The sequence below is a fragment of the Cervus canadensis genome, chromosome 21 (assembly GCF_019320065.1).
Source record: "Cervus canadensis isolate Bull #8, Minnesota chromosome 21, ASM1932006v1, whole genome shotgun sequence".
Taxonomy (NCBI): Eukaryota; Metazoa; Chordata; class Mammalia; order Artiodactyla; family Cervidae; genus Cervus; species Cervus canadensis.
In genome coordinates, this window is record NC_057406.1 from 18,787,062 (window position 1) to 18,800,668 (window position 13,607).

Here is a 13,607-nt window from a genome sequence, read left to right on the forward strand (position 1 = left end):
ATCAGTTCTCTGGAAAAGTCTACTTAACATTTAAACAAAAATTAACACTAATTCTCCTGAAATCTGAAGAAGATGGAACACGTCCAGCTCTATGCAAACAGCATTGCCCTGTTATCAAAGCCATATAAAGACACTAAAAGAAGACTATACTAATATTCCTGATGAACATTGATACAAAAATTGCAGCAACATACAAATGCACTGAGTTCAATAGCACAATAAAAAGATTATATATCATGACTAAGTGGATTTATTTCTGGAATAGTTGAATGGTTTAACATAGGAAAATCAACCAAGGTAATACACTATATTACTACAATGAAGGACAAAGACCACACTATCTATGGTGAAACAGATCACCAGCCCAGGTGGGATGCATGAGACAAGTGCTCCGGCCTGGTGCACTGGGAAGACCCAGAGGAATCGGGTGGAGAGGGAGATGGGAGGGGGGATCGGGATGGGGAATAAGTGTAAATCTATGGCTGATTCATATCAATGTATGACAAAACCCACTGAAATGTTGTGAAGCAATTAGCCTCCAACTAATAAAAAAATTAAAAAAAAAAAAAAAAAAAAAAAAAAAAAAAAAAAAAAAAAAAAAAAAAAAAAAAAAAAAAAAAAACCACATGATTTTTTTTAATTGATAGAGAAAAAACCATTTGAAAAAGTCCATACATGTTCATGACAAAAACACTCAACAAACTAGGAACAGAAGGAAATTACCTGAACACAATAAAGATCACTTATGAAAAGGCCATGGCTGACAGCACAATCTACTAACAGCACAGCTAACGGCACAAGAATACACAGAAGAACTGTACTAAAAAGGGCTTTGTAACCCAGATAACCATGATGGTGTGATCACTCACCTAGAGCCAGACATCCTGGAGTGTGAAGTAAAGTGGGCCTTAGGAAGCATTCCTTCGAACAAAGCTAGTAGAGGTGATGGGATTCCAGCTGAGCTATTTCAAATCCTAAAAGATGATGCTGTGAAAGTGCTGCACTCAATATGCCAGCAAATTTGGAAAATTTGGCCATAGGGCTGGAAAATATCTGTTTCCATTCCAATCCCAAAGAAAGGCAATGCCAAAGAATGTTCAAACTACCACAGAATTGCACTCATTTCACATGCTAGCAAGGTTATTCTCAAAATTCTCCAAGTTAGGTTTTGACAGTATGTGAACTGAGAATTTTCAGATATACAAGCTGGATTTAGAAAAGGCAGAGGAACCAGAGATCAAATTGCCAACATCCATTAGATCATAGAAAAAGCAAGAGAATTCCAGGAAAGCATCTACTTCTGCTTCATTGACTAAACTAATGCCTTTGACTGTGTGGATCACAACAAACTGGAAAATTCTTCAAGAGATGGGAATACCAGACCACTTTATCTGCCTCTTGTGAAATCTGTATGCAGATCAAGAAGCAGCAGTTAAAACCAGACATGGAACAATGGACTGGTTCTAAATTGGGAAAGGAGTATGTCAAGGCTATATATTGTCACTCTGCTTATTTAAAGTATATGCAAAGTGTATCATGTGAAATGCCAAGCTGGATGAATCTTAAGCTGGAATCAAGATGGCCAGGAGAAATATCAATAACCTCAGACATGCAGATGACATCACCCTAATGACAGAAAGTGAAGAACTAAAGAGCCTCTTGATGAAGGTGAAAGAGGAGAGTGAAAAAACTGGCTTAAAACTCGACATTCAAAAAACTAAGTTCATGGCATCTGGTCCCATCACTTCATGGCAAATGGATGGGAACAATGGAAACAGTGACAGATTTTATTTTCTTGGGCTCCCAAATCACTGCAGATAGTGACTGCAGCCATGAAATTAAAAGATCTTTGCTCCTTAGAAGAAAAGCTATGACCAGTGTAGACAGTGTATTAAAAAACAGAGACATCACTTTGCCAACAGAGGTCCATATAGCCAAAGCTATGGTTTTTCCTGTGGTCATGTGCAGATGTGAGAGTTGGACCATAAAGAAGGCTGAGCACTGAATTGATTCTTTTGAACTGTGGTGCTGGGGAAGGTTTTTGGGAGTCCCTTGATTTGCAAGGAGGTCAAACCAGTCAAACCTAAAAGAAATCAACCCTGAAGTTTCAATGCAAGGACTGATGCTGAAGATCCAATGCTTTGGCCACCTGATGCAAACAGCTGACTCATTGGAAAAGACCCTGATGCTGGGAAAGACTGAACAGAGGAGAAGGCGCCGAGAGGATGAGATGGTTTGGTGGCATCATCGACTCAATGAACATCAGTTTGAGCAAGCTCCAGTAGTTAGTGAAGGACAGGGAAGTTTCATGTGCTGTAGTCCACTGGATGGCAAAAAGTCAGACAAGACTGACTTTAACTGAGCAATAAACAACAGCGTAATCAACAGTATAAAACTGAAAGCTTTTCCTCTAGGGTCTATTAGAAAACAAGGATGCCTCTTCTCTTCAACCTAGTATTGGAAGTACTAGACAAGAAAAGCAAATAAAGGCTTTTACGTTAAATAAAGAAGTAAATGTATCTCTGTTCGGAGAGAACATAATTTCAAGTGCAGAAAAACATCAGGATTCCACACACACACAAAATTATTGGACTAATAAATGAATTTGGATAGGTTTCATAATAAAAAGTTAATACACAGAAAGCAGTTGCATTTATATACACTAATTAATTACCTGGAAAGGAAGTTAAATTTGTTCATTAGCAACAGCTTCAAAAAGAATAAAATACTTAGGAAAAACTTAATCAAGGAGATTACAGACTTGTACACTGAAAACTACAAAATATTGCTGAAAGAAATTAAGGAAGAAATAAATAAATGAAGAGGCATCCCATGATCATGGATTGAACAACTTAAGGTTAATATTCTTAGTTTGTGCATACTAGATCTGCTATATGACCTAGAAATCCTACTCCTGCATCTGTATTCATAAAAGTGAAAACATTAATATGAAAAGACATATATCCCCAATTTTTTATAGCAACATTAACTACAATTGCCAAGATATGGAGGCAACCTGTGTCTATCAAAGATGAATGGATTAAGAAGATGTGGTGTATGTATACAATGGAATACTTGTTGTTGTTCAGTCACCCAGGCGTGTCCAACTCTTTGTGACCCCGTGGACTGCAACACACCTGGACTCCCTGTCCCTCACCATCTCCCAAGGTTTGCCCAAGTTCATGTTCATTGTATCGGTTATGCTGTTCAGACATCTCATCCTCTGACGCCCTCTTCTCCTTCTGTCCTTAATCTTTCCCAGCATCAGGGACTTTTCCAAAGAGTCATCTCTGTTCGCATTAGATGACCAAAATACTGGAGCTTCAGCTTCAGCATCAGTCCTTCCAGTGAATATTCAGGGTTGGTCTCCCTTAAGATTGACTGGTTTGATCTCTTTGTTGTCCAGGGGAATGTCAGGAGTCTTCTCCAGCACCATAGTTCGAAGGCATCGACTCTTTGGTGCTCTGCTTTCTTTATGGTCTAGCTTTCACAACTGTATGTGACCACTGGGAAGATCACAGTCTTGACTATAGAGAATTTGTTATCAGAGTAATGTCTCTGTTTTTCAACACACTGTTTAGGTTTGTCACTGCTTTCCTGCCAAGAAACAATTTTCTTCTGATTTCAAGGTGGCAGTCACCATCTGCAGTGATTTTGGAGCCCAAGAAGAGGAAATCTGTCACTCCTTCACCTTTCCCTCTCGCAGGGAAGCGCACAATGGAATACTACTCAGACATAAAGAGACAAAATCTTACCATTTGCAACAACATGGATGGACTTGGAGGGTATTGTGCTAAGTGAAATAAGCCAGAGAGAGAAAGATAAATACCGTATGAGATCACTTATAAGTGTAATCTAAAAGATAGAGTAAACTAATGAAAATAACAAAAAGAAAAAGACTCATAGAGGACAAACTAGTGGTTACCAGTAAGAAGAGGGAAGGCAAGAGTGGCAAGATGGGGTAGTGGATTAAGAGGTACAAAATGCTACAAATAAAATAAGAATAAGCAACAAAGATATATTTTACAATACAGAGAATATAGCCAAAATTTAAAAATTAAAAATAGAGAATAATCTTTAAAAATGTGAATCATTGTGTTGTATACATGAAACATATTTTATACCAGCTATATCTCAAGTAAACAAAGAAGATGTAGATACTATCCAAACTAATCTATAGATCCAATACAATCCCTATCAATATCCCAGTGGCTATTAGAAATAGAAAAGAATCATTCTAAAAAAAGTAAAAGTCACACAGAATCTTTAGGGAACCTCAAATAAACAAAGTAATTCTGTAAATGAACAACAAAGTTGGAGGACTGAGCCTCCTGATTTGAAAACATCATAGAAATTAACAGTAAACAAAACAGCATAGTACTAGCATAGAAATAGACAAGTAGATCAATGAAATAGAATAAAAAATCCAGAAATACACCTGCATATATATGGCCATAAGATCTTAAACAGCAGTGCCAGGGATACTCAATGGGCAAAAAACCATCTTTTCAAAAAAAGATATTGGGAAAACTAGATGTCTTCATGCCAAATGATAAAGTTGGCCCTTATCTTACACTATATACAAAAATTAACTCAAAATGGGTCAAAGGTCTATAAGAACATAATACCTATAACTATAAAACTCCTACAAGAAAAGATACAGGAAAAGCTTCATGACAATAATTTCTTTTATATGATATCAGAAACACAGACAACAAAAGCAACAATAGACAAATGGGGCGGCATTCAACTTAAAAACTTTTGTGCATTAAAGAACACAATCAACAGAATGAAAAGACAACCTACTCAATAGGAGAAAATATTTGGAAAGTACATGATAAGAGGTTAATATGTAACATGTGTTAAGAACTTCTATGACTCATCAACACCAAAAATTCAAAGAGCCTGACTAAAAACTAAGCAAAGGATTTGAATAAATATTTCTCCACAGATGATATCCAAATGACCAACAAGCATATGAAAAGATGATCATCATCACTAACCATCTGAAAAATGCAAATCAAAATCACAATGTGATATCATCCCACACATTAGGATAATTAATATAAAAAAATTAAAGAAAATAAGAAGTGTTGGTAAGAGGTGGAGAAACTGGAACCCTTGGGCCTGTTGGCTCGGTTGCAAACTGGTGCATTCACTATGGTAAAGAACATAGTTTCTCAAAATTTAAAAATAGAAATATTATATTTTCCATTAATCCAACTTTTAGGAATATATTGGAAAGAATTGAAAGCAAAGTCTCAAAAAAATGTTTGCATACCCATGTTTATAACAACACTTTTCGCAATAGCCAAGAGTTGAAGCAATCTAAATATGTATCAACAGATGAATGGTTAAAGAAAATGTGGTATATACATATAACAGAATATTATTCATCCTTAAAGGGGAAGGAAATTCTGTCACACTCAGCAATGAGAATGAATCTAGAGGATACTATGTTATGTGAAATAAGCCAGTTATAAAAAGACAGTATATTATCCCACTTATAAGAGGTATCTAAAGCATAAAATTCACAGAAACAGAAAATAGACTACTGGCTGGGAAGTGGGGAGGGAGTTGCTTAATAGTTATAGAGTTTCAGATTTGCAAGATGAAAAAATTCTGGAGCTCAGTCTCACAATATGAATATAGTTAACATGACTTAAATGTATGCTTGAAAATTATTAAGAAGGTAAATTTTATATATTGTGTTTTTACAACAGAAAAAAATACAAGAAAAGTTACATAGCTGATGGAAAGCTGGTGTTCAGTAATGATAAATAAAAGAAGGAAGGATATGTCATTTGAAAACAGTAAAAATGTAAGAGCATTGTTTTCAGTGGGATCTCTTTCCTCTCCTCCACCAGAGAATAGGAAATGGTCAATTGTTAGAGGAATACAGTGGGACAATGGATATGGGAGATGTAGTAAAAATCTCTAAGGTTAGAGAGTATAGCAGAGTCACCCCATTACGTTCTAGATTGACACATGAAACTGTGTGCACATTTGACTAGCTTATTCAGGTATGGAATCATAAACAAAATGATTCCTGCTAAATTTCAGCACTTAGTTAATACTAATGCCTGCTTATTTAACTTCTATGCAGAGTACATCATGAGAAACGCTGGGCTGGAAGAAGCACAAGCTGGAATCAAGATTGCCGGGACAAATATCAATAACCTCAGATATGCAGATGACACCACCCTTATGGCAGAAAGTGAAGAGGAACTAAAAAGCCTCTTGATGAAAGTGAAAGAGGAGAGTGACAAAGTTGGCTTAAAGCTCAACATTCAGAAAACTAAGATCATGGCATCTGGTCCCATCAGTTCATGGCAAATAGATGGGGAAACAGTGGAAGCAGTGTCAGACTTTATTTTTCTGGGCTCCAAAATCACTGCAGGTGGTGATGCAGCCATGAAATTAAAAGACGCTTAACTCTTGGAAGGAAAGTTATGACCAACCTAGATAGCATATTAAAAAGCAGAGACATTACTTTGCCAACAAAGGTCTGTCTGGTCAAGGCTATGGTTTTTCCAGTGGTCATGTATGGATGTGAGAGTTGGACTGTGAAGAAAGCTGAGCGCCGAAAAGTTGATGCTTGTGAACTATGGTGTTGGAGAAGACTCTTGAGAGTCCCTTGGACTGCAAGGAGATACAACCAGTCCATCCTAAAGGAGATCAGTCCTGGGTGTTCATTGGAAGGACTGATGCTGAAGCTGAAACTCTAATACTTTGGCCACCTCATGTGGAGAGTTGACTCATTGGAAAAGACCCTGATGCTGGGAGGGATTGGGGGCAGGAGGAGAAGGGGACGACAGAGGATGAGATGGCTGGATGGCATCTCTGCCTCAATGAACGTGAGTTTGAGTAAACTCCGGGAGTTGGTGATGGACAGGGAGGCCTGGTGTGCTGCGATTCATGGGGTCGCAAAGAGTCGGACACGACTGAGCGACTGAACTGAACTGAACTGAATGCCTTCTAAGAAAAAATTTAAATATTAGAAGATTAGATGTGGTTTCAGAGATGATAAATACATTCTAACCATTGAAGAATTCATCATTTGACCATAGATTATCACTTTGCATGACCTGCTCACTCATTAGCATATAGCTGTACTGCTTAAGTATCAATTTTTGGTTTAAGTCTCAGTACTTCATTGTAAAATCAAATATATTTTATCCTTTCTTCCTCCGCATTCCTATGGTATTATCAAACTATGCCTGTTTTTCTACTGAAAGGAAATTTTCTCTGGAACCATGACTGTTTTCTAATGCCAGAGAATAAGTTTAACAAGAGAACAAACCTGACTTCGCATTGGATCTATTCTTTATGCTCTAACCTCTATGTCCAGTTGCTTGTGCCTATTAATGTGAGCTCTGTACCTCTGTAAAAGAATGTTGCCTGAAGAACAGCCCTTTCTCAAGGACTGCCTGCCGGTTTTGGTCTTTAACGCCACAGCAGTTTTCATAGGTATGGAGATTAAAAGTTACAAAACAGAAAGTAACACTAGTCTTGTTGGAGGTTTAGAGGAACATTATGATCAGACCCATGCGAACAGAGAGTGCAAAAACATAGAATTGTCACATGGTCTCTGAGTTCTGACCAGCACCAAGAAGTCTGCAGCAAACAGCCACACCTGCTCCACTTTTTGCATAAAAGAAGTCTCATATCCAACTAGGGCAAGATGCTTCTCTCAGACATCAGTCCTCCATCTTCTCAAACAGTTCATTTTCCAAAGTCACTATTCCTTGCTCCAACACTTCATCTCTCGATTTACTGGCCTGTTGTATAGTGAACAGTACAAGCTTACACTCAGTATCATGATTACATGGATATATACTAAAGGAATAAATGAATGTTTGATGTAGTTTAGTCTTCACATTCTTGGCTTCCCGGGTGGCACTAAAGGTAAAGAACCCGCCTGTCAATGCAGGTTAGACATAAGAGATGTGGGTTCGAACCCTGGGTCAGGAAGATCCCCTGAAGGAGGGCATAGCAAGCCACTCCAGTATTCTTGCCTGGAGAATTCCATGGACAGAGGAGCCTGGCAAGCTGTATGTAGTCCATAGGATCACAAAGAGTGGTACATGACTGAAGCAACTTATCACATATGAATGCTTCTTATTTGCACTGGGGAGGAAATCACATTGCAAAAATTAAAGTCTTCTGAACACCAGCTGAACCTCCTGATTAACACAAGACCAAATACAAACTCTTCCAAACAGTCAATGCATTCTCTAGCTTGTTTCAGAATGAATTATACCAATATTCAAAACATTTTCAGCATGACAATGAGAAAAAAGTACTGCAGAGATTTTGTGTCTGTGTGTGTGTTTAAGGTTCAAAATTTTCCACTGCAACAGAATTAGGCCAGTTACCTTTGTGCACAGGAAATACTTACTATAAATATCTTCCTAGATACTTTTAAGTATTTATAGTTATGGTCAATAAGTGTGTCAGCTAACAGAGTCCTAATTTAACATTTGTCTAAAGTTCAATCACTAAAATGTGTATCAATATTGCTAAAAATAACTTTTACAATCTAAAATTGCATTTATTTTGATGATAACACTCTAACGGCAGAAAGTTAAGAGCAACGAAAGAGCCTCTTAATGAGGGTGAAAGAAGAGAGTGGAAAAAGTTGGTTTGAAACTCAACATTCCAAAAACTAAGATCATGGCATCCAGTGCCATCACTTCACGGCAAGAAGGGGGAAAAGTGGAAACAGTGACAGATTTTCTTTTCTTGGACTCCAAAATCACTGCAGACAGTGACTTCAGCCATGAAATTAAAAGACACTTACTCCTTGGAAGGGAAGCTTTAACAAACTGAGACAGCATGTTAAAAATCTGAGACATCACTTTGCTAGCAAAGGTCCATGTCACCAAAGCTATGGTTTTTCCAGTAGTCATGTAAGATGTGACAGATGGATCATAGAGAAGGTTGAGCAGAGAAGCATTGATGCTTTCGAGCTGTGATGCTGGAGAAGAATCTTGAGAGTCCCTTGGACTTCAAAGAGGTTTAACCAGGCAATCCTAAAGGAGATCAACCCTGAATATTCATTGGAAGGACTGATGCTGAAGCTGAAGCCCCAATACTTTGGCCATTGTATGCAAAGAGCTGTGTCTTTGGAAAAGACCCTGATGCTGGGAAATATTGAGAGCAGGAAGAGAAGTGAGCAACAGAGGGTGAGATGCTTAGATAGCATTGCTCAGTCTGAGCAAACTCTGGGAGATGGTGAAAGACAAGGAAACCGGGCATGGTTGCAAAGAGTTGGACACAACAACAAGGGAAAATATAAAGAGTTTTTGTTTGTTTTCAAAAATTTTGACTTTGAATGCTAGACTCAACAAAATTATCAAGCTGTCAATAGACTTAATAAAGTATGCTACATAACATCTTTCCTGGAAAAAAAAATAATCATTTGATACACTTCCTTCTTCTCGGTAACACTTCTTCACTTGCCCAGCAGGACACTGGCCTCTGGTTTTCCTTCACCTCAATGGTGTCATATCCACAGTATTTTTTGTTGATCCCTTCAATTCTCCCCAATTTTGCAGTATTGGGGGTACCACCAGGGCTAAGTCTAATGCTCCTTGTCCATCAACATTCTCTCTCTTAATGATCTCATTTTGTTCCTTAATTTTATATGCTATTGAAGTGAAGTGAAGTGAAAGTCACCCAGTCGTTTCTGACTCTTTGCAACCCCAGAGACTGTAGTCAGCCAGGCTCCTCTGTCCATGGAATTTTCCAGGCCAGAATACTGGAGTGGGTAGTTGTTCTCTTCTCCAGGGAATCTTCCCAACCCAGGATTGAACCCAGGTCTCCCACATTGCAGGCAGATTCTTTACCATCTGAGCCACCAGGGAAGCCCAGAATACTGAAGTGGGTAGTTTATCCCTTCTCCAGTGGATTTTCCTGACTCAAGAATTGAACCGAGATTTCCTATATTGCAGGAGGATTCTTTACCAGTTGAGCTATATTAACCCCCATAAACTCACCTGTAACCCAGAGCTTTCTCCCTAATTGCATTGAGTTACATCCTAGGAATCTGGAGTTGGGTATCTAATGGATATCTTGATTTCATTCATCCAAAATGGAGGTGTTAATGTATCTCCAAAACTGCTTTATCCAAAGCCTTTCCACATTTCACTTGATAAGTCTCCCTTTCTCCTGCTCCATAAAATCTGGAGTCACTCTCAGCTGTCCATTATCTCTCATATCCCACACCAGTCTGTCAGCAAATGCTGTTAATTTCGTCTTCAATATACATCCATAACCCAAGTACCTCTGATGATCCACAAGGCTATCACACTGCTTGGAACCTCCATCATCTCCTCCTTATTTTATTATTATTGCATCCCAAACTTCATCTTGATTCTTTTTTTTGTTGTTGTTTGTTTGGTCCATGCCACGTACCATGTGGGATCTTAGTTCCCTAGAAGGGATGGAACCCCTGTCCTTGCAGTGGGACCACAGAGTATTAACCACTGGACCCCCAGGGAAGTCCCTAGAGAAGGTAAACCCTACAAATCAAATTTTCCCCCACTTAAACCAGAATTTGCCCTCCATGGTCGTTTGTCAACACAGAAACCAAACTGATCCTCTAAAACTAAAATACAAGCCAGATCAAGTTCTTCCTCTGTTCTTAAGCCCCACAGGGGTTTTCCATTTTCTTCAGAGGAAAAGCCGAAGTCGTTACAATGACCTACAGGTATTATATGGTCTCACCTGGTCACCTTGCTGTGTCATTTACTCAGCTCCTGTGGTTTTCACCTTCTCACTGTTTCTGGAACATACCAGCTATACTTTTATTTTCATTGGTGCCGGACCTGCCGGCTAGATGAACAGGTCAAGGACGCAATCACCAGTGCACCTGAGAAATAAAAGACTAAGAAAGATGGGGTTGAGAGGGACGGAGTCAGCTTGCGACTGATTCCGACGACTTTATTGAGGCGTAACATACATATATATACTAACAGGATTCACCAAATTTTAGATCAAAGACTTGTATACATGCAGAACTGCAGATACTAGTTTTAGGAGTTTTATCTTAACTCCAGCAGAGCATGGCACCAGTGTCTTACAATCAGGTAAAGACTACCTAGACATAAGCCATTCACAGGAGCCCGATAATCTTATCAGAGTCAGGAAAATGGGCAAATGGTGGCTGCAGCGATTTCCTTGAGGGAGGTGAGAAAGGCCAATTTGCACTTTAACAAATCAGGGGTGGCGGGACAGAGAGGGACCTTTTGATCTCTCTCAGGGCCGAGAAGGGGCCTGAGCAGTCAGGCCGGCTCCCCGCATCTCCCCCTTTTCTTTTGACTAATGGCCATTATATCTCCCTCGAAGGAAATGGCCGCGTTTGCAAACGGGAGAACATCAGCAATCTTTTATTTATCATCTCAGATAAGCATTGACAAATGCAAGGGCCAAAACACAGCAATAACAATATGCATATAATGATAAAAATTATAGATTTCCACCAACCACTATGAAACCAGGCAGATATCTGACTCCAAATGCTGGAGTCAGAAAAATCCATAGCGGCTACTTGTTGTTTCATATCTTCTAAAGCATCAGAAACATTTGAGGAATAATCAGGAATATATACACAACACTCCATTTTTATTAAGGCACATGTTCCCCCTTGAGAGGCTGTTAGAATATCCAGAGCCATACGATTTTGTAGAACGGCTTTTCTCATCTGTTTTTGTTCTTCATTAAGAGCCTCTAAAGCTCTTCTAGTATCTGTCAAAGCTTGTTTTGTAAAATTGTTCAAAGCCTCTACCCTGAGCATAATATCAGTGGCTCCTAAAGAGGGCACAAAAATTGAGGCTAAATAATCATACCAATGAAACATAGAGCGTGACCACCGGGCTTTAACATAAGGTAAATTAACAGGTTGACTAATTTTTTGCTTATGAATTCTCCCAGGGGCAAACACAAACCCTAGGGTACATCTCCCCACCCATCCAACAGGGAGCCAGGGCCAAAGGTTGTATCCACAAATCCATCGAGTGTTATTTGGGGTTACCCATCTTATACCAGGGCTATTTTCCCAATCTGTCCCTGGCCAAATAACAGACTTGTTGACAATAAACGTTACATCCATTACAGTCTTACATTGTGGGTAGGCAATAGTCCCATATATTTCATGTGATATCCTGGAAATTCTCGGCCTCCAAATGTTGGTACATGAGTCTTTTGCTCCCAGCAAATGTCAGCAGGGGTCAGTAGCTGTCCTTTTTCAGGGGTCATCCAGAAATATTCGTCCCAAACTTGGTAGTAGTCACCCTCAAATCGATTAAAATCATTAGGAGAAGAAACAGATCTATTTTCGTAATATAAGTACGCATTAACACTCATGCATCTGCTGATTTGTCGGGAGAAGATTCCTCTGCTGTAAAGTCAGCCGACCTAATTGCTGATTCAGTAATCTCCTCCGTCTGGCGTACCAGCCTTTCCGGGAGCCAGCGCGGTGCTTCGGCATCCTGTGGAAAAACACATACATGACCCCTCCCCCAAATTAACACGGGATCTGGGCCATGCCAGTTATTATCCAGCGGGTCTTTCCACAAGACCATCGGCTTTTTGCTGGAAATCTGAGGGTCCCAAAATCTCTGCGCGGCTGAATATCCTTCTTTATCTAAAATTTAAAAATTTAAAATATATAAAGCGTGATTAAGGTAATTTCTGGGTAGAAGGGGGTAGAGCTCCCCCCTCTGTATTTTTTGAAGCTGTAGTTTCAAAGTTTGATTAGCACGTTCCACGATGCCTTGACCCTGTGGATTATAAGGAATGCCTGTTTTTAGGGTGATAGAAAAAGAGGAACAAAAATTTTTGAAGGCAGAGGAGACATAGCCGGGGCCATTATCAGTTTTTATAATCTTTGGCGTGCCTAAAATGGAAAAAGCATAAAGACAATGTGAGATAGAATGTTTTGCGGCTTCACCAGTCTGTAAGGATGCCACAATATATCCTGAAAAGGTGTCAATAGATACATGAACGTACTTTAAACGACCAAAGGAAGGGACATGAGTGATATCCATTTGCCAAAGATGATTCGGTAGAAGCCCGCGAGGATTAACGCCAAGATGTGGAACTGGAAGAAACTTAGGGCAAACAGGACAAGATTTAACAATTTGTCGTGCAGTCTCTCGAGGGATTTGAAACTGCAAACGAAGAGTATTACTATTCTGGTGATGTAGCGCATGTGATTGCTGTGCTGCTTCCACCTGTGAAAGAAAAACTCTAGTGTGAGAATCAGCCATCTGATTTCCCATAGATAGAGGTCCAGGAAGCCCAGTGTGGGCACGTAAATGTCCAAAGAAGCAGGGTAAGGTGCGCTGTTGCAGCAGAGACTGAATTGAACGTAACAAATGTTGAATGTTAGAATTCACAGTAGAAATAAAGGGAACAGTTTCTATATATTGCAAAGCATGAGCAATGTATTTGCTATCAGTAAACAAATTAAAAGACTGTGAGGAATATTGTGAGCATACTTTATGGACGGCTGAAAGTTCTACTTCTTGAGCCGATGTATATATAGTTCGTCTGCCAGGAGAAAGGGGTATCATTAACCACAAAGGCAGCAGTTCCATTGG

The 13,607-nt window shown here is 39.2% G+C and overlaps 1 pseudogene; it reads right to left on the reverse strand.

The window, feature by feature from the left end:
* Positions 1-11,198: 11,198 nt before the first annotated feature.
* On the reverse strand, positions 11,199-12,381 carry LOC122424012 (annotated as a pseudogene).
* Positions 12,382-13,607: the final 1,226 nt, after the last annotated feature.